Here is a 24486-nt window from a genome sequence, read left to right as displayed (position 1 = left end):
TCAAATATTTCACATTTTCTATGATCATCTCTATTTCAGGTATTCGGGGGAATCCTCCTTAATAGACGAGATATGCCTATTATGTCAATGCCAATTGAATTGTAACATCCTAAAATTTTAATGATGAATAAAGGAAGTTATGTTTAGTGATTTCGCGTAATTGATTAATGTCGGGGAAGGAGCGGGTCTTGGACTTGGATTAATTGAGATGGGTTAAATGAGAATGGGATTTCAGGGATATAAATACCCCCAAAATCCCAAAATATCTTCATTTTCCCCCACTCTCCTAAACACACACATACACACACACCAAGCACACCCAAAACCGCCGCCGGCCGGGCCGAGAAAGAAGGAAGGGTCAAGCGAGGTCCGGGTAAGAGAGAAAGATTAGTGGTGATACCAAGATAAACGAGATCCAAACAAGCTCAAAAGGTATGATTCTTGATCTTGGAAGTTTAAAGATCCGAGCTTTTAGTGTATAAACGACCGAAAATGGTCGGGAAGTGTAGTGGGTAGTATTGAACCTTAACAAGGGTGTTAAAATCGCCCGAAATGTCGATCAGAAACCGAAACAGCGGACATCTGGGCAACTTCGCCTTCATCTGGGCAACTTCGCCTTCAAGCGATGAACTTCGCCTGCAAGCTAAGTTCGCCTGATGAACTTCGCCTAAAGCTAAGTTCGCCTGAGGTTTAACTTCGCCTAAAGCTAAGTTCGCCTGAGGTTTAACTTCGCCTAAAGCCAAGTTCGTTTAGAAAATAAATTTAAAATCTAATGAAAAATGTGTTAAGACAGTTAATGGAAATAAAATTTTTCCAAGCTGACCTGGCAGCTCGACCCCAGCCAGGGGCTCTGCCCCTTGGACCCTGCTAGGGGCTGCCGCCCCTAGACCCCGCTGTCAGGGGCGCTGCCCCCGGACCCCCGTTCTTTGTGGGTAGTAATTAAGACTAGAAAGATGTTATAAGTAGTGATAGTTAAATTGATATGTATACTTGTTATACAGTCAGCCGTGCACAACTGAAGAAAGGGATTACGATCAACGGAGAACGTAACCGTGTTCAGGTGAGTTTCTAGCCCCATTTATGTGTTATGTTTTCGGGGCTGTGTGCATACTCAACATGTTTGTTAATACACTTATCCTAAGAGATAAGTGTATGCCTTATGTGGATAATGTGAAATGTATGAATGATTGCTTGATGGTACGTGAACGATCTTCGGATATTGCACGTACTGTCAGGTTGTAACGCTATGTATAAGGTAAGTATGTTATGTATGTTTATGTGTATGAACATGATAGAGATAATAGAAGAAAGAAATGATAATGTATGGTTGTATGGTTACGAAAAGGGTACCGAGCCCTAATAATACTCGAGGTATGATGTATGGTTGTATGGTAACGAAGAGGGAATCGAACCCTACTAATATTCGAGAACTAGGGAATCGAACCCTACTAATATTCGAGGAAGAAGGGTACCGAGCCCTAATAATACTCGAGGAAAGAGGGTACCGAGCCCTAATAATACTCGAGGAAAGAGGGTACCGAGCCCTAATAATACTCGAGGAAAGAGGGTACCGAGCCCTAATAATACTCGAGGAAAGAGGGTACCGAGCCCTAATAATACTCGAGGAATGTAGGGCGTAATGCTCTTTATAACATAAGATATGAAAGTAAGTTAATACAAAAGAAAGTAAGAAAGTATGAAAGTAAGAAAGTATGAATGTAAGAAAGTATGAAAGTATGAAAGTATAAAAGTATGAATGAAAGAATATAATGTTATGTGCATGGTATGATTATGTGATTATCTAGAACTCACTCAGCGTAGCTGACTTTTAGTATGCACGCAGGTGAGTAGGATGAGGCAGCTCGCTTGAGGAGACACATGGCACTGAACAAGAATCTGGCATCTGAAGACCTATGATGTGTTAATTTTAATGCTTTAATGTGAAAGACAATAAATGTTTTGAGACAAGTTATGAATTATGTAAAGTTTTATGAAAGTTTTATATTCCGCGTAAATGTTTTAATTAACTCTGATATTTAGAACTGTGTTTATGAGTAAATCCAACACGAAAGTAGGGTTACCGGTAACGAGGCCTTACAAGTTGGTATCAGAGCAAAGTTCGAGAGATTTAAGCATCCTACATGCTTAGACTCGAACAGAGTATGGGATATAAGTAAGAAATGAAAGAAGATGCCAGTCCAAGAATGCCATGTGTCACTCAAGCAAGATTAGTAAAGGTAAATTGTATGATTAAATGATATATGTTAATGAGAAAGAAAATATATGTGAACAAAAGGGATAGGAATAATTGATTGTTGATTTGACTAATTGCTTAAGTAGAACAAGCACAAATAGACTCATAAAGGGAAGTGTATAGGACACGGAAAGCAATGTGATCAACTAGTCACAGCTGGCCACTGTTATTACCTGTTAGCCTTGCTATCCTTGTACTAAATAGTTCCTTGAATGATGATGTTTGTGTTTTCCCTTTTAGAATACGATGGCTGGAGCCGGAGACATTGTTGGAGCTGGAGGTCGCACTGGACGACGCGGCAGGCCTCGTCGTGTCCAGCAACCTTCGGTTGAGACCGCTTCCAACACTGAAGCTGAAGGAAGCGCAGCAGGAAGGAACCCGGAAAACAATGAAGGAGTTCAACTGGATCCTGCAATTCAAGCAGCTATTGTTCAAGCTGTAGCCACTGCTGTGAAAAATATTACCCCGGGAAGGTCTGCTGGAAGCCGTGAAAGAACTGTTGAAGGGGCAGGTGGTAATGGTAGGAAGGATGACGAGAGGGAAAGGGGTGACTCAAGTGAGGTAAGGTCTGTGAAAGATGATGATAGGAAGAAGGGCCGAGGCGGTTGTAACTATAAGTCCTTCAAAGGTTGTGACCCGCCTAAGCTGACTGGTTTAGGAGACGCAATCGCTACTCTTCAGTGGATAACCGCCATGGATAAGGTTATCCGCATTAGCGAGTGCCGTCCCGATCAAGCTGTCGGTTATGCCACCCAATCGTTTGAAGAAGAGGCTATGTATTGGTGGGAGAGTGTGGAGCAGAGGAAGACCCGTGAAGAGATCAAAGAAATGAAGTGGGACGACCTGAAGGAGTTAGTAATGAAGAAGTTTTGTGCTGACGCCGAGGTTGAAAGGGCGGAGATGAAGTTCCTAAATTTGAAAGCTGGGACAATGACGCATCGTGAGTACACCACCGAGTTCAATCGAATGTCTAGGTTGGTGCCCGATATGATCAACACTGAGGCTAAAAGGATCAAGTGTTATGTGAGGGGATTACCACAGAGAGTTCGCATGTTAGTCAGAACAAGTAAACCTACTACTTTCGATTCTGCTGTCGAACTCGCAGAAATGGTCTACGCAGACTTGGTTGCGGATGATGTGGTGGTGGGAGATGAGAAGAAAGAGAGGAAAGGGGTCGCTCCTGCTAAACGACCCGGTACCCAGATGTGGAACCCTAAGAACAAGCAGCCGAGAGTTTGGGAGAACAGGTCGTGCAAGACTTGTGGCAAGGCGCACAGTGGTGAGTGTAGGTGGGGAAGGGGTTCGGATACATGTCATAAGTGTGGAAAGATACATGCCGGAGAATGCAAATTTGGGTCGAATGTTTGCTACAAGTGTGGGAAGGCAGGTCATTATGCTCATGAGTGCAGTTCTAAGCCTGCATGCTACAAGTGTGGTAAGACGGGTCATTTTGCTAGGGAGTGTACCGAGAGTGAAGCTGGAGGTAGTAGAAGGAAGGATGCCGATCAAGCTAGGCCAAGAACTAGAGCCTACATGTTGACCCAAGAACAAGCCAAGCAGATTCCGGATGTTGTCACAGGTACGTTTCTAGTGAACGGTGTTTCCGCTTCTGTATTATTTGATTCGGGCGCAAACAAAAGTTTCGTAGCCACACCATTTAGTAAACTAGCTAAAATGAAATGTTGCCGAGTGTCTGAAACTTTTGTAGTAGAAACCGCCAGTGACACTTCGGTTAAAATAACAAAAATGGTTAAGAACTGTAAGATAGAATTGGAAGGACATGAGTTCCCGATTACCTTGTACGTTATGACCTTGGGAGGGTTCGATGTGGTTTTGGGTATGGATTGGTTGTCTGAGTTTGAGGCTCAGATAGTATGTAAGAGTAGGATTATAAGGTTAAAGTCATTGGATGGTAGCGCGGTAACGGTCTATGGTGATAAGGAAAGTTCTGGGCTTAATGTCATTTCGATGATGAAAGCCGAGGGTTTGCTAAGGCGAGGGTGTTGTGCCTACCTGGCGTATGTCGTCAACGCTACGGCCGAGACGAAAGAAATGAAAGATGTTCCTATTGTGCGCGACTACCCAGAAGTATTCCCTGAGGATCTTCCGGGGTTGCCACCAGAGCGAGAGATAGAATTTCAGATAGATTTAATACCAGGAGCCCAACCTGTCGCAAAAGCGCCTTACCGTCTAGCACCGTCTGAGATGAAAGAATTGATGTCACAACTGCAAGAACTCCTCGACAAAGGTTTCATAAGACCGAGTGTTTCCCCGTGGGGCGCACCAGTATTGTTCGTGAAAAAGAAGGATGGAAGTATGAGGATGTGCATAGACTATCGTGAGTTGAATAAGCTTACGGTAAAGAATAGATATCCGTTGCCAAGGATTGATGATCTGTTTGACCAACTGCAAGGTTCAAGTTGGTTCTCACGAATAGATCTCAGATCAGGCTACCATCAGCTGAAGGTGAAAGAGGCAGACATCCCTAAGACAGCGTTCCGAACGCGGTATGGACACTACGTGTTCCTCGTAATGTCATTCGGTCTAACCAATGCTCCTGCAGCATTTATGGACATGATGAATAGGGTGTGTCGACCGATGTTGGATAAGTCGGTTATCGTCTTCATCGATGATATATTGGTTTATTCAAAGAGCGAGTCTGAACATGCTGAGCATCTGAGAGAGGTACTTGAGACTCTGAAGAAAGAGAAGTTGTATGCCAAGTTTTCAAAGTGCGCGTTCTGGTTAAGAGAAGTGCAATTTTTAGGTCACGTGATTAATCCTGAAGGGATTACCGTGGACCCAGCTAAGATTGAAGCGATAACGAATTGGAAGACTCCGCAGAATCCGACTGATATACGAAGTTTCCTAGGGTTAGCTGGCTACTATAGGAGATTCATCGAAGGTTTCTCCAAGATAGCCGCACCGCTGACCGGTATGACCCGAAAGTCGATAGTATTCAGTTGGGGAAAGTTTCAGGAAGAAGCCTTTGAAGAATTGAAGAAGAGGCTCACGCAAGCTCCAATCCTTACTTTGCCCGATGGCGACGAGGATTTCGTTGTTTGTGCTGATGCCTCGCATCAAGGGTTAGGTTGCGTGTTGATGCAACGGGGGAAGGTGATAGCTTACGCGTCTAGACAGTTGAAGGTCCATGAAAGTACTTATCCGACGCATGATCTGGAGTTAGCAGCTGTAGTGCATGCTCTTAAGATATGGAGGCATTATCTGTACGGTACTAAGTGTACTATCTATACCGATCATAAGAGTTTAAAGTACTTCTTCGAACAGAAAGAACTGAACATGAGGCAGAGAAGATGGTTAGAATTGATAAAGGATTACGACTGTGAGATTAGGTATTACCCCGGTAAAGCTAACGTGGTCGCTGATGCGTTAAGTCGTAAGAATGAGGAAGTCCTTGCAACAGTGAAGTCATATAAGTTGATCATGAACTCAAGTCTTTTTGAAGAAATCATCAAAGTGCAGTCAGAAGTGTTAGTAGACGAAGGGTTAGTAAAGAAAGAAAGGATTTATGGCCAGCAAGATGAGTTGATGGAAAACACTCATGGAGTTAAAACTAGATTTGACCGTATGTGGATTCCACGCCATGGTGATCTTAGAAGTCGAATCTTAGATGAAGCTCATAAGTCAAGGTACTCAATCCATCCTGGAGCTACAAAGATGTACCAAGACTTGAAAAGAGATTACTGGTGGCCAGGAATGAAGAATGATGTAGTGGATTATGTTAGTAAGTGCTTAACTTGCTTACAAGTCAAGGCCGAGCACCAAAAGCCTTATGGGAAGATGCAACCGCTAGAGATACCTGAGTGGAAATGGGAACACATCACCATGGATTTCATAACTAAGCTACCTCGTACAGCTAAGCAACATGATACCATCTGGGTGATTGTGGACCGTTTGACTAAGAGTGCTCACTTTCTGCCCATACGAGAGGCCATCTCGTCAGAAATGTTAGCAAGCTTGTTCATCAAGGAAGTTGTAACCAAGCATGGAGTACCGTTATCGATCGTGTCCGATAGAGATACACGGTTTACTTCGAGGTTCTGGAAGAAATTCCATGAAGCTATGGGGACGAGGTTGAACATCGGTACGGCGTATCATCCTCAAACTGATGGATAGTCCGAAAGGACGATCCAAACCTTTGAGGATATGCTACGTGCTTGTGTTTTAGATTTTAGTGGAAGTTGGGATGATCATCTGCATCTGGCAGAGTTCTCCTATAACAACAGTTACCATTCAAGTATTGGTATGCCACCGTTTGAGATGCTTTACGGTAGACGATGTAGAACCCCGGTGTGTTGGGGCGAGATTGGTCAGAAAGAAATGGGAAGCCTAGAAGTAGTTCAAGAAACGTCTTCAAAGCTCGATCAGATCAAAGCAACATTGAAAGCCGCGCAAGACAGACAAAAGTCTTATGCAGATAAGCGGCGACGACCAATTGAGTTTAACGTGGGTGACTATGTGATGCTCAAGGTCTCGCCTTGGAAAGGAATTATCCGTTTTAGGAAAAGAGGAAAGTTGAGTCCGAGGTACATTGGACCGTTCAAGATTGTAGGTCGTGTGGGTGAAGTAGCTTATAAACTGGATTTACCCGATGAGTTAGAAGGAATTCATTCAACCTTCCATGTTTCTCATCTGAGGAAGTGTCTAGCTGATGACACGTCTCACGTGCCATTAATGGACATTGAGGTTGATGAACAATTGAACTACATCGAGCAACCGATAGAGATCGTTGATCGCAAGGAGAAGAAGCTTCGTCACAAGATTATACCTTTGGTAAAAGTAATATGGAAACACCGCAAGGGATCAGATGCTACTTGGGAAGCCGAGGATGAGATGCGCAAGTTTTACCCTAGTTTGTTTATATAATAGTTAGGTTTCGGGGACGAAACCTCTTTAAGGGGGAAAGACTTGTAACATCCTAAAATTTTAATGATGAATAAAGGAAGTTATGTTTAGTGATTTCGCGTAATTGATTAATGTCGGGGAAGGAGCGGGTCTTGGACTTGGATTAATTGAGATGGGTTAAATGAGAATGGGATTTCAGGGATATAAATACCCCCAAAATCCCAAAATATCATCATTTTCCCCCACTCTCCTAAACACACACATACACACACACCAAGCACACCCAAAACCGCCGCCGGCCGGGCCGAGAAAGAAGGAAGGATCGAGCGAGGTCCGGGTAAGAGAGAAAGATTAGTGGTGATACCAAGATAAACGAGATCCAAACAAGCTCAAAAGGTATGATTCTTGATCTTGGAAGTTTAAAGATCCGAGCTTTTAGTGTATAAACGACCGAAAATGGTCGGGAAGTGTAGTGGGTAGTATTGAACCTTAACAAGGGTGTTAAAATCGCCCGAAATGTCGATCAGAAACCGAAACAGCGGACATCTGGGCAACTTCGCCTTCATCTGGGCAACTTCGCCTTCATCTGGGCAACTTCGCCTTCAAGCGATGAACTTCGCCTGCAAGCTAAGTTCGCCTGATGAACTTCGCCTAAAGCTAAGTTCGCCTGAGGTTTAACTTCGCCTAAAGCTAAGTTCGCCTGAGGTTTAACTTCGCCTAAAGCTAAGTTCGCCTGAGGTTTAACTTCGCCTAAAGCCAAGTTCGTTTAGAAAATAAATTTAAAATCTAATGAAAAATGTGTTAAGACAGTTAATGGAAATAAAATTTTTCCAAGCTGACCTGGCAGCTCGACCCCAGCCAGGGGCTCTGCCCCTTGGACCCTGCTAGGGGCTGCCGCCCCTAGACCCCGCTGTCAGGGGCGCTGCCCCCGGACCCCCGTTCTTTGTGGGTAGTAATTAAGACTAGAAAGATGTTATAAGTAGTGATAGTTAAATTGATATGTATACTTGTTATACAGTCAGCCGTGCACAACTGAAGAAAGGGATTACGATCAACGGAGAACGTAACCGTGTTCAGGTGAGTTTCTAGCCCCATTTATGTGTTATGTTTTCGGGGCTGTGTGCATACTCAACATGTTTGTTAATACACTTATCCTAAGAGATAAGTGTATGCCTTATGTGGATAATGTGAAATGTATGAATGATTGCTTGATGGTACGTGAACGATCTTCGGATATTGCACGTACTGTCAGGTTGTAACGCTATGTATAAGGTAAGTATGTTATGTATGTTTATGTGTATGAACATGATAGAGATAATAGAAGAAAGAAATGATAATGTATGGTTGTATGGTTACGAAAAGGGTACCGAGCCCTAATAATACTCGAGGTATGATGTATGGTTGTATGGTAACGAAGAGGGAATCGAACCCTACTAATATTCGAGAACTAGGGAATCGAACCCTACTAATATTCGAGGAAGAAGGGTACCGAGCCCTAATAATACTCGAGGAAAGAGGGTACCGAGCCCTAATAATACTCGAGGAAAGAGGGTACCGAGCCCTAATAATACTCGAGGAAAGAGGGTACCGAGCCCTAATAATACTCGAGGAAAGAGGGTACCGAGCCCTAATAATACTCGAGGAATGTAGGGCGTAATGCTCTTTATAACATAAGATATGAAAGTAAGTTAATACAAAAGAAAGTAAGAAAGTATGAAAGTAAGAAAGTATGAATGTAAGAAAGTATGAAAGTATGAAAGTATAAAAGTATGAATGAAAGAATATAATGTTATGTGCATGGTATGATTATGTGATTATCTAGAACTCACTCAGCGTAGCTGACTTTTAGTATGCACGCAGGTGAGTAGGATGAGGCAGCTCGCTTGAGGAGACACATGGCACTGAACAAGAATCTGGCATCTGAGGACCTATGATGTGTTAATTTTAATGCTTTAATGTGAAAGACAATAAATGTTTTGAGACAAGTTATGAATTATGTAAAGTTTTATGAAAGTTTTATATTCCACATAAATGTTTTAATTAACTCTGATATTTAGAACTGTGTTTATGAGTAAATCCAACACGAAAGTAGGGTTACCGGTAACGGGGCCTTACATGAATCAATGTTATTAGCTATGAATTAGAACTTTTTGATATTTTTCGTTTCTTCGGATGATGTGATGGGTCAATCATTTGCTTCATTGGTTCCAACGGTTGCAGCTGCGGAATCTGCTATTGGGTTAGCCATTTTCGTTATTATTTTCCGAGTCCGATGGACTATTGCTGTAGAATCTATTAATAGCATTCAAGTTTAAATATGAGTCCTTGAGAGTTACCAAAATACGAAGTTCTCTTTTCGTTCTCTTCTTTCTTTTTTTTCCTTTTTACTTGGTTGGCAGGGTCAGGGCCTTTCTCGCTGGGCGAGCGCATTCGATTCTAAAGTCCTTTCCTAAACCACTTCCCGTTCAGTTGCTGAAAGATAGAGAAGGCTTTCTAAATGAGATTGAGTTCCACGAATATGCAGGATAGAAAGATGCTATTTGCTGCTATTCTATCTATTTGTACATTAAGTTCGAAGAAGATCTCAATCTATAATGAAGAAATGATAGTAGCTTGTTGTTTTACAGGCTTTATCATATTCAGTCAGAAGATTTTAGGTAAGGCTTTCAAAGTTACTCTCGACGGGAGAATCCAGGCTATTCTGGAAGAATCAAAACAGTTACTTAATCTTAACGAAGTAGTACCTCCGGAATCCAATGAACAACAACGATTACTTAGGATCAGCTTGCGAATTTATGGCACTGTAGTAGAATCATTACCAAAGGCACGCAGTGCGCCTAAGTGAGAAAAGACAGTGCAAGCTTTGTTATGCTGAAACCAAAATGTTAATTCAGTAACACTTCCAAATGCCACTTCTTCCCGTTTCATCCATCTTCAGGACGATCTAGTCACAGGTTTTCACTTCTCAATGAGTGAAAGATTTGTCCTCGGGTCTCCGTTGAAAGATTCTATAGTAAAACTCATTCGGGAGGGCTTGGTGGTCTTAAGAAGGGTTCTGGTGGAGGCTGAATAAAGAAGACGAGTAGAATAGAATTCATGTTCATGCTAAGAGAAGAGCGGATCTGTAAGTCCCCCCGCGCGGGGCGTCGCTGATCGATACGAGATCCGCATGAGGTCTAGGAGTGCGGAATCCTCCTAGACTTTTAATGGTGTAGAAGACGAAGAACACGATTACACACAAACACATACACGAACAAACACACGAATGGAATAAACACATCTGCAGATCTTTTCATAATAACCGAAACACTTACAAACCAAACATGAAAACAAATGACGGCCGACCCGAGGTGAGCTCTACCTCGGGTCGTCCCACACGACTCTCTCTCTCGGTTTCTCTCTAGCTACTTGAACTTAACACACAAAACTCTTAATTTCTGGATACTCAAACCTAAACAAGACACACATATATATATATATATAAACTTCGCGGGCATGGGCCTGTAGGCGAAGTTGTTACAACTTCGCCTATGGCGAAGTTGTTCTAACTTCGCCTATGGCAGAAGTTGTTACAACTTCGCCTATGGCGAAGTTGCTCTAACTTCGTACTTCCACAACAGTGAACAGAATTGCATAGCGACGGTCACAAAACATGCACCAACAGCCTCCCCTTTGACCGTTGCTCTCAATTCTAACAAACACAAAAGATCATCTGTTACAAAACATGCACCAACATACTCCCTCTTAACTGATGATCTTCTGTTTGCTCTTCAACCAGCCGTGTCTGAAACTGTCTTGTAGCTTCACAAATCTACCAATCACCCAGCGTCTTCCATATCAGATCTCCCCTTCAGTGTAAGCTTCTCCGACTATATAGATTGAGGTCTTTGAAATGCATGCATCCCCGTGCCTAACTGATCATCTCAACCAATCACGTGAGTCCTTCTGACTTTACCAACACGTGAAGTTCTACTAACTTCACCAACACGTGAAGTTGGGCTCCCTCCACAACTTCACCAACAAGTCGGCATACGATAAGGTTTAATCTTCAACTACTCAACATCAAGTGATCAATTTCATCACAAAACCACCTTGACAGAATCTAACACACATGACCATTAATTAATCCGAAGCATCTTCAATTACCCGGGATAACGATCAAGAACATAAACACTTTAATTCCCGATTAAATCCAACTTGTTCCAGAATTTTCACTTTAATAAATAAGCATCCCGTTTCAGGATCCAATTCTCGAACGCCTTGAAAATAACATAAATAATATGCTCTGACCGCAATCCAGTAATGACAAAAACCTTCAGTTCAATTTGACTTTCTTCAGTTGGTTAACCTCGAACAACAACTATTTTATTGCCCACAAATACCCAAATATGTGTCAATATCCAGTTTCAATCAATATCCCATTCACAACCTCAACTCCATATCCAGAGTTGACACGTATTTGTTCACACGTAAGACCAATAGATAACAAATTTCACTCTTTGACGGAACAACGTCTTCGGTCTCACAATAATGGTGTACACCTGGCCATACAGACGAAAACTCCAAACACTTTTTTTTTTTTTAACTTCGCCTAAAGTCAACTTCGCCTAAAATTCAACTTCGCCCCTCCTTAACTTCGCCTGTTCATAACTTCGCTTGTCCATAACTTCACCTGGCAGATAACTTCGCCTGAGATAAGCGAACTTGTGAGGTAGGCGAAGTTGTGAATAACTTCGCTTAACCTTATATCTTCGCCTAAACCCTAAAATTTAAGCGACAACTTCGCCTGAACCCCAGTAACTTCGCCTGCGGCGGCTGTTCGGCCAGAAACGCATCAGAAACGTGCCAGAAACACCAAAACGCAGATCTCGAACCATAGCATAAGAGCCTAAGGCTCTGATACCACTAGTAAGTCCCCCCGCGCGGGGCGTCGCTGATCGATACGAGATCCGCACGAGGTCTAGGAGTGCGGAATCCTCCTAGACTCGTTTAATGGTGTAGAAGACGAAGAACACGATTACACAAAAACACATACACGAACAAACACACGAATGGAATAAACACATCTGCAGATCTTTTCATAATAACCGAAACACTTACAAACCACACATGAAAACAAATGACGGCCGACCCGAGGTGAGCTCTACCTCGGGTCGTCCCACACGACTCTCTCTCTCGGTTTCTCTCTAGCTACTTGAACTTAACACACAAAACTCTTAATTTTTGGATACTCAAACCTAAACAAGACACACATATATATATATAAACTTCGCGGGCATGGGCCTGTAGGCGAAGTTGTTACAACTTCGCCTATGGCGAAGTTGCTCTAACTTCGTACTTCCACAACGCTGAACAGAATTGCATAGCGACGGTCACAAAACATGCACCAACAGGATCCAATACCAAGACGATTTCTTTGTTATTTTGGTCCATCAGATTCTTTAATGTAAACAGGCTATTCAATCCAATTTAAATGAGACTGCAAAGTCTTCTTAAGGTTATAAGAGGCTTCTGCCTCAGTAAGAAGATATTCCGATAGATGGAAGACTAGCCAACCAATAAAGTCGATACCGAAGATTTTTGAGTCTTCTATTCTAGTCTAGCCGAGTCTTTTCGCTTGAAACGGATGGCAGTGGCCAGCGAACCTTTGCTCCGCCAAAAAGAAAGAATCTTATGGGAGGGGCGGATAGATTGAATATGCTTACCATCGGGTAGAGATAGACTAAAAATCTAGATTGGACAAAGAAGCTGCCTTGTCACTGGATAGATAAAAAGTGTAGGATCAAAGCCTTGTTCTTCTTCCAAAGAATGTTCTACTTTTTCAAGGAAAACAGCACATTATGGTCATGACTAGCTATAGATCACCGCCATCTCACGAACTGGGTATTATCGACTGACGACGAATAAGTCCTCACAACAAAGTTAGGTGCTTGAGATCAGATTTGGTTACAGCAGCGCTGGTCAATTGAGAAGATTTCTATAAGAATTAAGGAATATTTAGCTCCAAAGGGTAGTCTTACTTACGTGCGAGCTATCTCTAACCAAAAAGGGAGAGCCTATACCTTTCTTACGATCCTATCTCAACTTTACATTACCCCCTCCCACTTTCCCCTTTCGCTTCGTATACTCCACTTCTTCTTAGTTAAGTAGAGAACGCTACCGGACCTGCCATCTTGCTTTACAGACCGACCGCTGGAAATTTTTTACTTATGTTATATTTCCGGGTCGGCTACCGCATCTCTCTTCTCAAGGAATCTTCTAATACGTTGAAACACGAGTTGGACAAAGAGAGGTAGGCAAAGGGAGAAGCGGCCACGCCCTGGGTAGTCAACCATATCGGGTTCTAATTTCTCGTACTTATCTTCCTTTCCTTCCTTGTCTTGTAACTTATGAAGCACTAGACTCATTCCATGGGAACCGACTTTATGGTTGCTTTAGATTTGGCATTCTCCTCCCCTTCCTGCTTTATTGGCCTTAGAGATCTTGTGAAAAAGTCTGATTGACTAATGAAAGGAAGCGAAGCTGTTTAAGTAAGAGTTAGCGCCCATGAAAAGAGATTTGAATCGCTTTGTCGCGGGGTAAGCTTCTTATTCCTAACTTGGGATATGAAGTAAAAATCATGAATTAGCCTTCGAGTTGTGGCTTCTTGTTCATCTTTCACTATTTGACCTTTCATTTCAGGTTCTCCTCTTAGTCTTCCTTGACCCATTCCTCTAGAAATTTTAATATAACCTAATAAGAGATTGATTACGTGCATTATCACAGAATTATTTTATTGGAAGGAGTTAACTAACTAGCCTAGACTACAAGACATGTCATGAATGGCGGGATGCTAACTCGACTCGCCCTTGCCTCTACGGGATTACTACCTTATATAAAAAAATATAAAGCACCAAAGGTAAGCAGTTCCCAGTTGAAAGATAAAATGATTCTTAGCAGTTAAACAAGCGAATGCCATTTTTTCCCATATCGGTTGACTGAGCTTCAACCGTGTCATCATCGACCCACTCCTGTACATCTCATCCTTAGTGAATAAAAAGGGGTGCTTGTGCTTCTTAAGTATCGTTTACTTACCTTCTTCATCAAAGGCTTCCACTGATAAGGAACTGTTCTATCTAATCTAGCATTATCACGTGTGGCAAGTGTTTCTGCCTCATCCCCACCCCGATGGCTATAGTCAAGCAGAAATGACTTATCTATTTAGTAGCTGAACCAAAGAGAAAGTAAGCCCCGCCACTATCACTACAGCCTTTCTTAAACGGGCATAGGACCTCTTTCCTAATTCATCTACGGTCTTATCTTACAAGCACCAGTATGAGTGAAGGACTTCTTGGCTTGACTTTCTCACATAAACACTTCATTAGTATAAATCTGTAGCCCGTTCGGGGTCTTTAACCGAAACTGGGACTAGGCATGGAAAATCTCGATCAACGTCCTTCTCTCTCGAGGTTCAAAATGTGGAGGTCCCTTTGCTGTCAGCTGCTAGCTCTGTCCACCACGGGTTAGCGACATAAAGTACGAGTAAAGGTTCAATAAGACATATTCTTCAACAACTAAAGCCCTTATTATCCCCGCGGAGCCTCCAAAGGAAGTAAAGACTACAAGTACCTAAGGAAGTTCCTTGCCCACTTCTTGGCATCTGCCTTGATTATGTTTTATGTCCGCGAATCGTATTCATGTCCAACCCCCTTCTCTGTTGGTGAATCGACTTCAGCTCCGGTACTTATTTCCTTAAGGCCGTCTAAAAAGTATTAAGTTTTTTAAAGATCTTCGGCTCCTTTTGAAGCGGAGAAAGGATGAAAGCTAATAATAACTTTTTTCCATAACTTACTTGGAAAAGAGAAATTCATGCCTTTCCTTAATCAGTTACTTGCATCCTTCTGCTACTAGTGATTCAATTCTAAAGATGGAGGAAGTGTTACCTAGCGTCAAAGTGAAGTTCCTTGTCTCAGCGTCCTTCTTCCTATTGGAAGGTACTTTGGCAAAGAATGCCCTACCTAGGACATTCAATCAACTGGTTTAGACAAAAAGTAGGGCTAGTCATCAGGTATCGAACTAGGGCATCTTCTCTTGGGCTTTTGAATGGCTACCGCCTAATGTGTCATTTGACCTCAGTCATTCCAGACAAAAGGATCTGTTCCTGGACTTCGGTTAAGGCAACAAGGCTACGGTTAAAAACCACCGACATGTCAAGATCAAAATTCGAAAGGTAGATCATTTCCGTATCGCTTTCGCAGAAAGGTTCGGTCTTTAATCTACATCAATAGCAAACCAACCGAATCGCTGAGAATCACAATCCTAGTTCACTCGCTGAGTCATTTTGTGGGGTGGAGGAATGGTCAACTCATCAGACTCATGATCAGAAGACTGCAGGTTCGAATCATGTCCCCGCTTACTCTTTCGTATCGCGTTAATTCAGTGCCAGCGGTTGGTGAAAGACCAGTAAGGAATATCGAACCCTCTCACAGGGTGTGTTTGATTAAGATAAAACTAGTGGATGTTGCCTTCTGATGAACATGTATTGGAAAAGCCCAAAGCAGAGTTTGACGTGTAAGCTAAACAAGGGTTCTCGTACGAAACAGTGAATGAGTTCATGACAGCACATCGAAAGAAAGGGGTTGAATATCTTGGTAAACCAGATATCGATCTCTTCGTACCAACTCGTTAAACACTCAATTGATGCCGTGGAACGGAGAAAGGTCACCAAAGAAACAAGGTAGACTGTTTGGGTATCAAAAGAAAGTCCTTCGGTGGTCTTTTTATACGCCATCTTCATGTTGTTCCAGAATGATAATTGATGGCAAGGAAGAAGTCCCTGTTTATTGATCCATTGGGTCAGCTCGACGGTCTTGTGTGAAGATTCTTTGCTGTGGAAGTGCTCATTCTCATTTGGTGCCATGCCTTGAACAAGCCAATCAATGAGACCAGCTAGCTAGTGCATACCTATGTTTAGGTTCTATTGATCTTCCTAGTCGTATTCCAGGTCTTGGCACCTATTCGATGCTGGTTTCACCATACATTCTTTCTTCCTCTTACCCTATACTCCGAATTTTGAGTAACTTATTTCCACTAATTGGTAAAGGACTATGACCTATACCTATATGACTCCTACTCTTATTGATGAATGTGGGATTGATTCCTCTTCCAGTTTTATATCTCATGCCCACCAGGCCAAAGAATAGTCAAATGAGCGAGGAAGGTTATAGCAAAGCACACGAAATAGAATCTATATGAGCGGACATTAATTATTTCAGCGGCGGTTTCTAATGCTAATACTAGAGGAGAGTAGTTCCCCAGCGACGATAGGTGATATCTGTGACTAGCCCGGCCCCAGATCACATCCCTCACCCGCTCCTAACCTTAAAAGTAAGAGACTTTATCCTTATCCAATTACCTTGGGCGCTACAACGTATCCTACTCCAACACTTGGGAATGGAAGAAATGTCGAAGCGAAAGCCCTTGGGATTATTGAACGTAAATCTGTGCACGAACCTATGCAAACTGGGTTAAAATCGGTAGATAGCCTGGTTCCTATAGGCCGTGGTCAACAAGAACTTATAATCGGGGACCGAAAAACTAGAAAAACAGTTATTGCTACCGATACCATATTAAAACAAAAGCAAATGAACTCAAGGAGAACCTCTAAGAGTGAGACATTGTATTGTGTCTATGTAGCGATTGGACAGAAATGCTCAATTGTGGCACAATTAGTTCAAATTCTTTCATAAGCGAATGCTATGGAATATTCCATTCTTGTAGCAGCCACCGCTTCGGATCCTGCTTCTCTGCAATTTCTAGCTCATATTCTGGCTGTGCCATGGGGGAATATTTCCGCGATAATGGAATGTACGCATTAATAATCTACGATGATCTGAGTAAGCAGGCAGTGGCATATCGACAAAAATCATTATTGTTACGCCGACCACCAGGCTGTAAGGCTTTCCCAGGGGATGTTTTCTATTTACATTCACGTCTCTTAGAAAGAGCCATTAAACGATCGGACCAGACAGGCGCATGTAGCTTGACCGCCTTACCTATAATTGAAACACAAGCTGGAGACGTATCAGCCTATATTCCTACTAATGTGATCTCCATTAATGAAGGACAAATCTGTTCTGAAATAGAGCTCTTATATCGCGGAATTAGACCTGCTATTAACGTCGGCTTATATGTCATTCGTGTTGGGTATGTCGCTCAGTTGAAAACTATGAAACAAGTTTGAGGTAGTTCAAAACTAGAATTGGCACAATATCACGAAGTGGTCGCCCTTTCTCAATTTGGGTCAGACCTGGATGCTGCGACTCAGGCATTACTCAATAGAGGTGCAAGGCTTATAGAAGTACCGAAACCACCACAATATACACCATTTCCAATTGAAAAACAAATTTTAGTCATTTACGCAGTTGTTAATGGATTCTGTGATCGAATGCCACTAGACAGAATTTCTCATTATGAGAGAGCCATTTTAAAGAGTATAAAATCAGAATTACTACAATCCCTTTTAGAAAAAGGTGGCTTAACCAACGAAAGAAAAATGGAACTAGATACATTCTTAAAGGAAAGCGTTTTGTCTTACGCAATATAAAATAAAAAGAGAAGAAAAATAGAAATATGAAGGAACAAAGTTGACACAATCCCTTTCTTTCCGTTGGTCAACAACCAACAAAACAAAATCGTTTAGTTCTTCACTACTCGTACATGAAGGCCTCTCTTTCTGCATGGGGGGGAATCCTTTATTCTCAATCAAGATGCCTCAACTGGATAAATTCACTTATTCACACGGTTCTTATGGTCATGCCTTTTCCTCTTTACTTTCTATATTGCCATATGCAATGATGGAGATGGACTACTTGGGATCAGCAGAATTCTAAAATTATATAACCAACTGCTTTCACACCATACGAACAACATCCAGAGCAAGAACCCCAACATTTTGGAAGATATCTTGAGAAAAGGTTTTAGCACCGGTCTCTCCTATATGTACTCCAGTTTATTCGAAGTCTCCCAATGGTGCAAGGTCGTCGACTTATTTGGAAAAAAAGAGGAAGATCACTTTGATCTCTTGTTTCGGAGAAATCAGTGGCTCACGAAGAATGGAAAGGAACATATTATATTTGATCTCGAAGTCCTCATATAGCGCTTCTTCCAATCCTGGATGAGGGATCACTTATAGGAATGACATACTGCTAATCCACGTTCCACACGGCCAAGGAAGCATCGGTTTTTAATCTCATTATGCCTTGGTCGTTCAGAAGAGATTCTTTCTCGATCAAGTTAGTGGAATGGAAGGCGCTACAAGAAAGATATACTCCTTTTCAAATCGCCCCGCGAAGACAAACATTTAGAAAGGTTCTCGAGATTCTCATTCGCTCTTTTTTAGTGGGGAGGAATAGTACAGGAAGGGAGCGAGACCAAGCCGAGCCACTAGCAGAGTAAGCCCTTCCCACGTGTCAAAATGAATTGCAGCTTCAACTAGAGAGATGAACATGTGCCTTTGATGTTAGGCCCCGGCGGAAAGTTTTTCGAAACCGAACTGAATGGAATTGTTACTTTCAAAAATGCTTTCTGAAAAGAAATAAGGTTCATTTCCCACGTAGTTCGTCGATCAAACTAACAATTGCCTTCTCAAAAGAAAGAAGGTCCATTTTCTAGTTAGACTTCTTGCAATGAAATAACCATCCCTTTCTTTTTGTTTGTCCTATAAGATTGAAAGAGGGACCCCAAAGAACCTTCTTTACCACTTTAGGAGGCGGGGGTGAAGGGGGGGTTTATGGCTCAGAGGAACTCTTTATCACTTGGTAGATCCAAGTCCATGGCCTATTTCGGGTTCACTCGGAGCTTTGGTAACCACCGTAGGAGGTGTGATGTACATGCACTCATTTTAAGGGGGTGCAACACTTCTCTGTTTGGGCCTAATCTTTATCCTATATACCATGTCCGTATGGTGGAGCGATGTTCTACGTGAATCCATGTTGGAAGGACATCATACCAAAGTCGTACAATTAGGACCTCGATATGGGTTTATTAGGTTCATCGTTTCGGAGGTTATATTCCTTTGTGCTCTTTTTTGGGCTTCTTCTCATTCTTCTTAGGCACCTACGCAAGAGATCGGAGGTATTTGGCCCCCAAAAGGGATTGCAGTTTTAGATCCTTGGGAAATACCTCTTCTTAATACTCTTATTCCCCTCTCATCCGGAGCTGCCATAACTGGGGCTCATCATGGTATACTCGCGGGGAAGGAAAAACGACCAGTTTACGCTTTAGTAGCTAATGTTTCACTGGCTCTAGTATTCATCGCCTTTCAAGGAATGGAATATCATCAAACTCCCTCCACAATTTCGGATAGTATTTATGGTTCTACCTTTTTCTTAGCAACTGGCTTTCATGGTTTTCATGTAATTATAGGTACTCTTTTCTCGATCATATGTGGTATTCGCCAATATCTTGGTCATCTGACCAAGGAGCATCACGTTGGCTTTGAAGCAGTTGCATGGTACTGGCATTTTGTAGACATGGTTCGGTTATTCCCATTTGTCTCTATCTATTGGTGGGGAGATATATGAAGGAATGAATCAGTGGATTGAAGAATTAAAGCTCGAAGACAAAGAGAAGCGGGCTTTTCCAAGAATTACTACAGCTTTCCCACTCCCTTTGATTATCATATACAAAAAAGTATCTTCCACTTTCCTACCTAATCTCTTTTTATTCTGAAACATAAATGAAAGGATCGAAGAGATTATGGAAGATCATGTTCACCAAGCAATTACCCGAAATCGGATCTTGGTCTTTTTGAGATTGGTCCTTTTAATCGTAATAAAAGATGTTTTGTTGTCTCTCGTTTCTTATCTGAACAAATCTAATAGCCTAACGGATCGAACTTTCCATGAGATTCATAGTTTCATTACTTATAACTTCCTTATTCGTAGACAAAGTGAACTCTACTTGACTTTCTTTCCTATCTTCTTAGAAATAAGTAAATAGTCGATCTTCGACTAGTATTTTGTGGAAATCATAGTTTGTATTGGACAAGAAGGAAATTCCTTCTCTTCTGTTATCACAAGAAGGGACTAGGTTCCTAGCCAAGCCAGGGAATCTACGATCGATTGTCAAAAAATCTTCCAATACGGGGTAAGAAGCAAGGAAGGAGTGCCGCTTTTAAAAATGATTTTTTAGTTCAATCACCTTCCAAAGCGAATCCTTCGAAATAACTAAGCCAGTAAGTAGAAGGGAAAGGTGACCGCAGGGAAAGGCATTACCGGAAGGAAAGTAGCCCAACTCAATGTCTTATGCATCAGTGGCCTTTGAGTGAAAGCAGTAAGTCAAAGGCTAAGAATCATAGATTTTGGAGTTACCAACTCAAGGCATCTCATGGGAATTCCTTTAAGTAAGAACGATCCCCAGTGTCATCCTCTTCGTCTTCTCTTTAGGAAAGCAAGTCCCATCGAGTTAGCTCTTGGAGTCAAGGCATGCCTTAAGGTAGTGACTGACTTTCAGGCGAGATGGTTCAATAGTAGATTAGATAAGGTCTCTTGCTACTTCCCACGAGGGAAGGAAAGTAAATAGCGTAGAAAAGGAAGTGGCTATTCTTGTTTGTTCATGACTCCGTTGCGCTCCAATTTCAAGGAATAAGCGCCTTTTCTCTTACAGACAAAAGAAATGGATTGATTCCGGCTTGCTCGAAGGGAAGGAAAGATCGCTATAAGAGAAAGAGTGCGTGGATCATATTTGGGATTTTTACCGAAAGAAGAGGAAGCATTCGATGCATCATATAAAAAAAAGTGCAGCTGCCAGAGCTCCGTATTTACTAGCGGGGGTCCCGAGATATTCTATAATCAGAGGCTTTATGGTTGTCACGAACTGGATTTGAACCAGCGTCTCCGGGAGCAGCAGGCCCAACTAACTACCATTCATTCTAATGGTGACTTTTTTACCCGGTTCCCCTCGCGGCTAAAAGGTACATCAGGGCCGCTCAGAAGGGCCTACTTACCTTGCTTGGTCAGCTGCAGAGCTAACCCTTGTTCTATTGGTTTGATGCTACCAAGACGATTGGTAGAGTTTTCACCGAGCTCATCGCTTGAGTCTATAGGCTACCTCTTCTCTCTTCTTTTCTACAAGGTTTACTTTTTTCTTCCTTCAGACCGGGCCAAACCTTTAGGTTGTTTAAGGAGGTTTGGGCTAGGTCGTTGCGCTCCTGCCACCTCTTGGAAAAGTAGGTTGCTGGGAAAGCCCCCTCATGTCACAACGATGTGGGGCGTCAGAGGCTGTTTCCCCATGGCCAATTCGAAGGGACTGAAGTTCGATGCAGAGCTTTTTGGTTGCTAAGTTATAGCAGCACTCAGCAACATCCAACAGATCCAATCCTTTTGGTTTGCACTAAAGTGGCTTTAGTAGCCCTCGAGGAGTCCGTTTATTCTCTCCGTATAATCTTTCAAAGATATACCGACTTAGGTATCTGACAAAAAAATAACGACATTCTAACATTACCGACTTTGAAATCTCGGGGTTTCAAAATGATTCAAAGAAAAAAAGCAGTTTTCATCATCAGAAAAAACCTGCTTTCCGACCTCTTGCATTGCATTACCATAAAGAAAAGATAAAATAATTCAAAAATGGTTCTTGTGACTCGGAATGAACCTTTCTCGGTGGAGGAAAGGAATAGCGATGGATTCCTATGGAGCATCCAGGAACAAGCAGATTTAATCGGACGACGAATTCTTACGTCAAAAAAAGAAAGAAAAAGTCCGCTTCCACGATTTCATCTATATTGAATCTCTTAAGAATATCTTATATAGTCATGTTTCAATTCAGATCCACTTACTTTTGATTTCTTTCTCATTTTTTGGATCTGAATTGAACAATTGAGAAGTAGGAAGACTTTGGCGATTCATATCATAATAGGTACAATATTTATGTCCCAGCACAGAAAGTAATAATAATGAAACATGAGGAAGAGTATACCATGTCATAGTAGTTCTCCTAATCGACTACTTATCATAATGAACATTCAAAAAAAGCCCTTTCTCGGATTTGAAGCGATGACTTAAGCCTCTTTCTTAGCTTGGGCCTTTAAAGTGAAAGAGCGTGACTCTTTAAAATAAAAACATTTGATTCAACTCATGAATTATCCCACTAAGAGTCTACTCTACTGCATTTAAAAATTATCTAATTATATAGATATTTAAAAATCTTTAGAATTGTTAGAATCTAACAAAGTATATCATTCATGTTTCTATTACAATACGACGAAAGTCAAAAGTTCGAATGAAGAGAAAAAAGTGGAGGCTGTACACCTCCTTTTCCTGGATTGTAGTTCAATCGGTCAGAGCACCGCCCTTTCAAAGCGGAAGCTGCGGGTACGAGCCCCGTCAGTCCCGACGCTGGATTCAAAAAATACATCAAACCATCTCTCCAGTTTCGGTGAAAAAGGACTTCCCATGTGAGCCAGAGTTTGATCAAGTCCAAAGCATAATCCAACTCTGGTGTCATGAAAGACCGCGAGACGCCTTTCTTCATCTATACCAGCTGCCACGGACGAGCCACATGCAGGGAAACTTGCACGTGTGGTTCTGGCCGGGGACCCCGGTATACTGTACTAATTTGTGTAGGTCCCCTAAGTCATCCCACTCTCTTATCTTTACTTTAAAGAAGGGACATGTCCAATGACTGCTTCCTCCTGGGCTTGATCCCTAATCGAAAGCAATCTCCTTTTGCTTTCAGACTTTCTTTCAGATGAGACAGAAAGGAATCAACTCCTTTCATAGCTCTTTCCACCCGTTACCGCTCCGTGGGCTACGATAAACACCGAAATAAATTACTACAGAAAACTGCCCTACGAGAGAGACTTATTCCCGGTATAGTATCTACGACCTCCTCTTGGTTTTGCTTTGCCCCCTCTTTCTGAGAGCCCCTCGCGCATCAAAGCTAGAGTGGAGGTGCAACAATAGTAGAAGCTGGAGATGCGACAATAGCTTCATCCTTATCCGCATTAGGTATTGGTAAGTGTTTCCTTGCAACTCTATCTCGAGATTTGTCTCAATCGGTTTGTCGCAAATAACGATCCAAGAACGAGGAGTTCAAGGCTGGAGAAGTGAATCGATTTCTTTCTTTCTTCTAGTTCTTGAGTGATAGTAACTCATCTCTCTTCTTTCATCTGTCAACTGTCCTTTACCGGTAACTGGATCAATCTAGCTAGAAAGTTTCCACTGTCAACAGACTTAAGAGGTCCTTTTCCAAAATAGAGAATAGAGCATGGAAGATTTCTGCTATTAGAGGAGAGTTTTTACTGCAAGGGAGGAAGGTGGATTACACGACTTACAATTCATTTCCTTAACCCCGAAATAGCAACTAGGTTATAACTGACAGAAAGTAGAAAGACTCTAAACAAAAGGTACTGTAGAAGCTCTTAGGGAATAATATCTTTCTTATTTATTTCATGACTAAGTATCTCTCCAATCGGCCGGTTGGAGTTCGATTGAATCGACTTCGTCTTCTTCCCAACAATGAATCACGTTCAAGCTGTGATAAGAGGACGTTTACGTACCCCTTACCTTACTCAAGAAAGAAAGTCATGCTGATCAGTAGTAGTGTCTAAGAGGAAGGGTTGACGCTTTGAGCTACCTATTTTTTGTGATCAAATTAGAAACTTAGCTTCTCACGTTACCATAGATTCTTCGGAAGAAAGCAATCGGCTTTGCCCAAGTTGTAATGACTGAGCTTGCTCCTTGTCGATGAAGAATGTTTTGAAAGCAGCCTAAAAGCGCTTAGCTTCGCTTTCCTGAGAGGAATGGTTTCTGATGAACTACTCCCTTTACCAGTTGATGAATCATGTTATTTACGTGATTCAACTTACTCTTCTTAGGAAGCTCCTAATTTCATTGGCAGTTGAATCATGTCATTTAGGTGATTGATTGCACTTACTAAAGGCTGCAGAATAAAAGCGATAAGGCTTTCTGGATTCAACCCATCTAAATTGGGCCTTGAATATTAAGCCCAATATGTGGTTTTGTCATGCAATAAGATCCAGTTTGGACTCGTTAGGTTTGGCCATTTACCTTGAGTTAGGCCGAACGTGTACACCTTTTGTTATGAAGATGTGATCTTATCTACCGATGGGTCTTGTTCTAAACCCAACCTTCTCGTCTTGGGTAGGATATCCATAAACCTTCAATCACGAAAACCCTACGACATCCTTAAGAGGCTCAAAGATCTTGAAAAAAGAATGAGTGAGGACGTGTCCAATCTGAACCAAGCTCAAAGTTAAAAAAAATAAGGAAACACACTCTTATCGGAACGAGGAAGAACTGTTGACGTAAAACCTGCTTTTCCGCTCTTTCCCTCTCTTCTTTGCGACAAGCTTCGGAACCTAA

This window comes from Bidens hawaiensis, unplaced genomic scaffold, assembly GCF_021521415.1.
Source record: "Bidens hawaiensis isolate Kalapana, Puna unplaced genomic scaffold, B.hawaiensis_p1.1 tig00000536_1, whole genome shotgun sequence".
NCBI lineage: Eukaryota > Viridiplantae > Streptophyta > Magnoliopsida > Asterales > Asteraceae > Bidens > Bidens hawaiensis.
The sequence above is the reverse complement of the archived record's forward strand: the minus strand, read 5'-3'. Positions refer to the sequence as shown.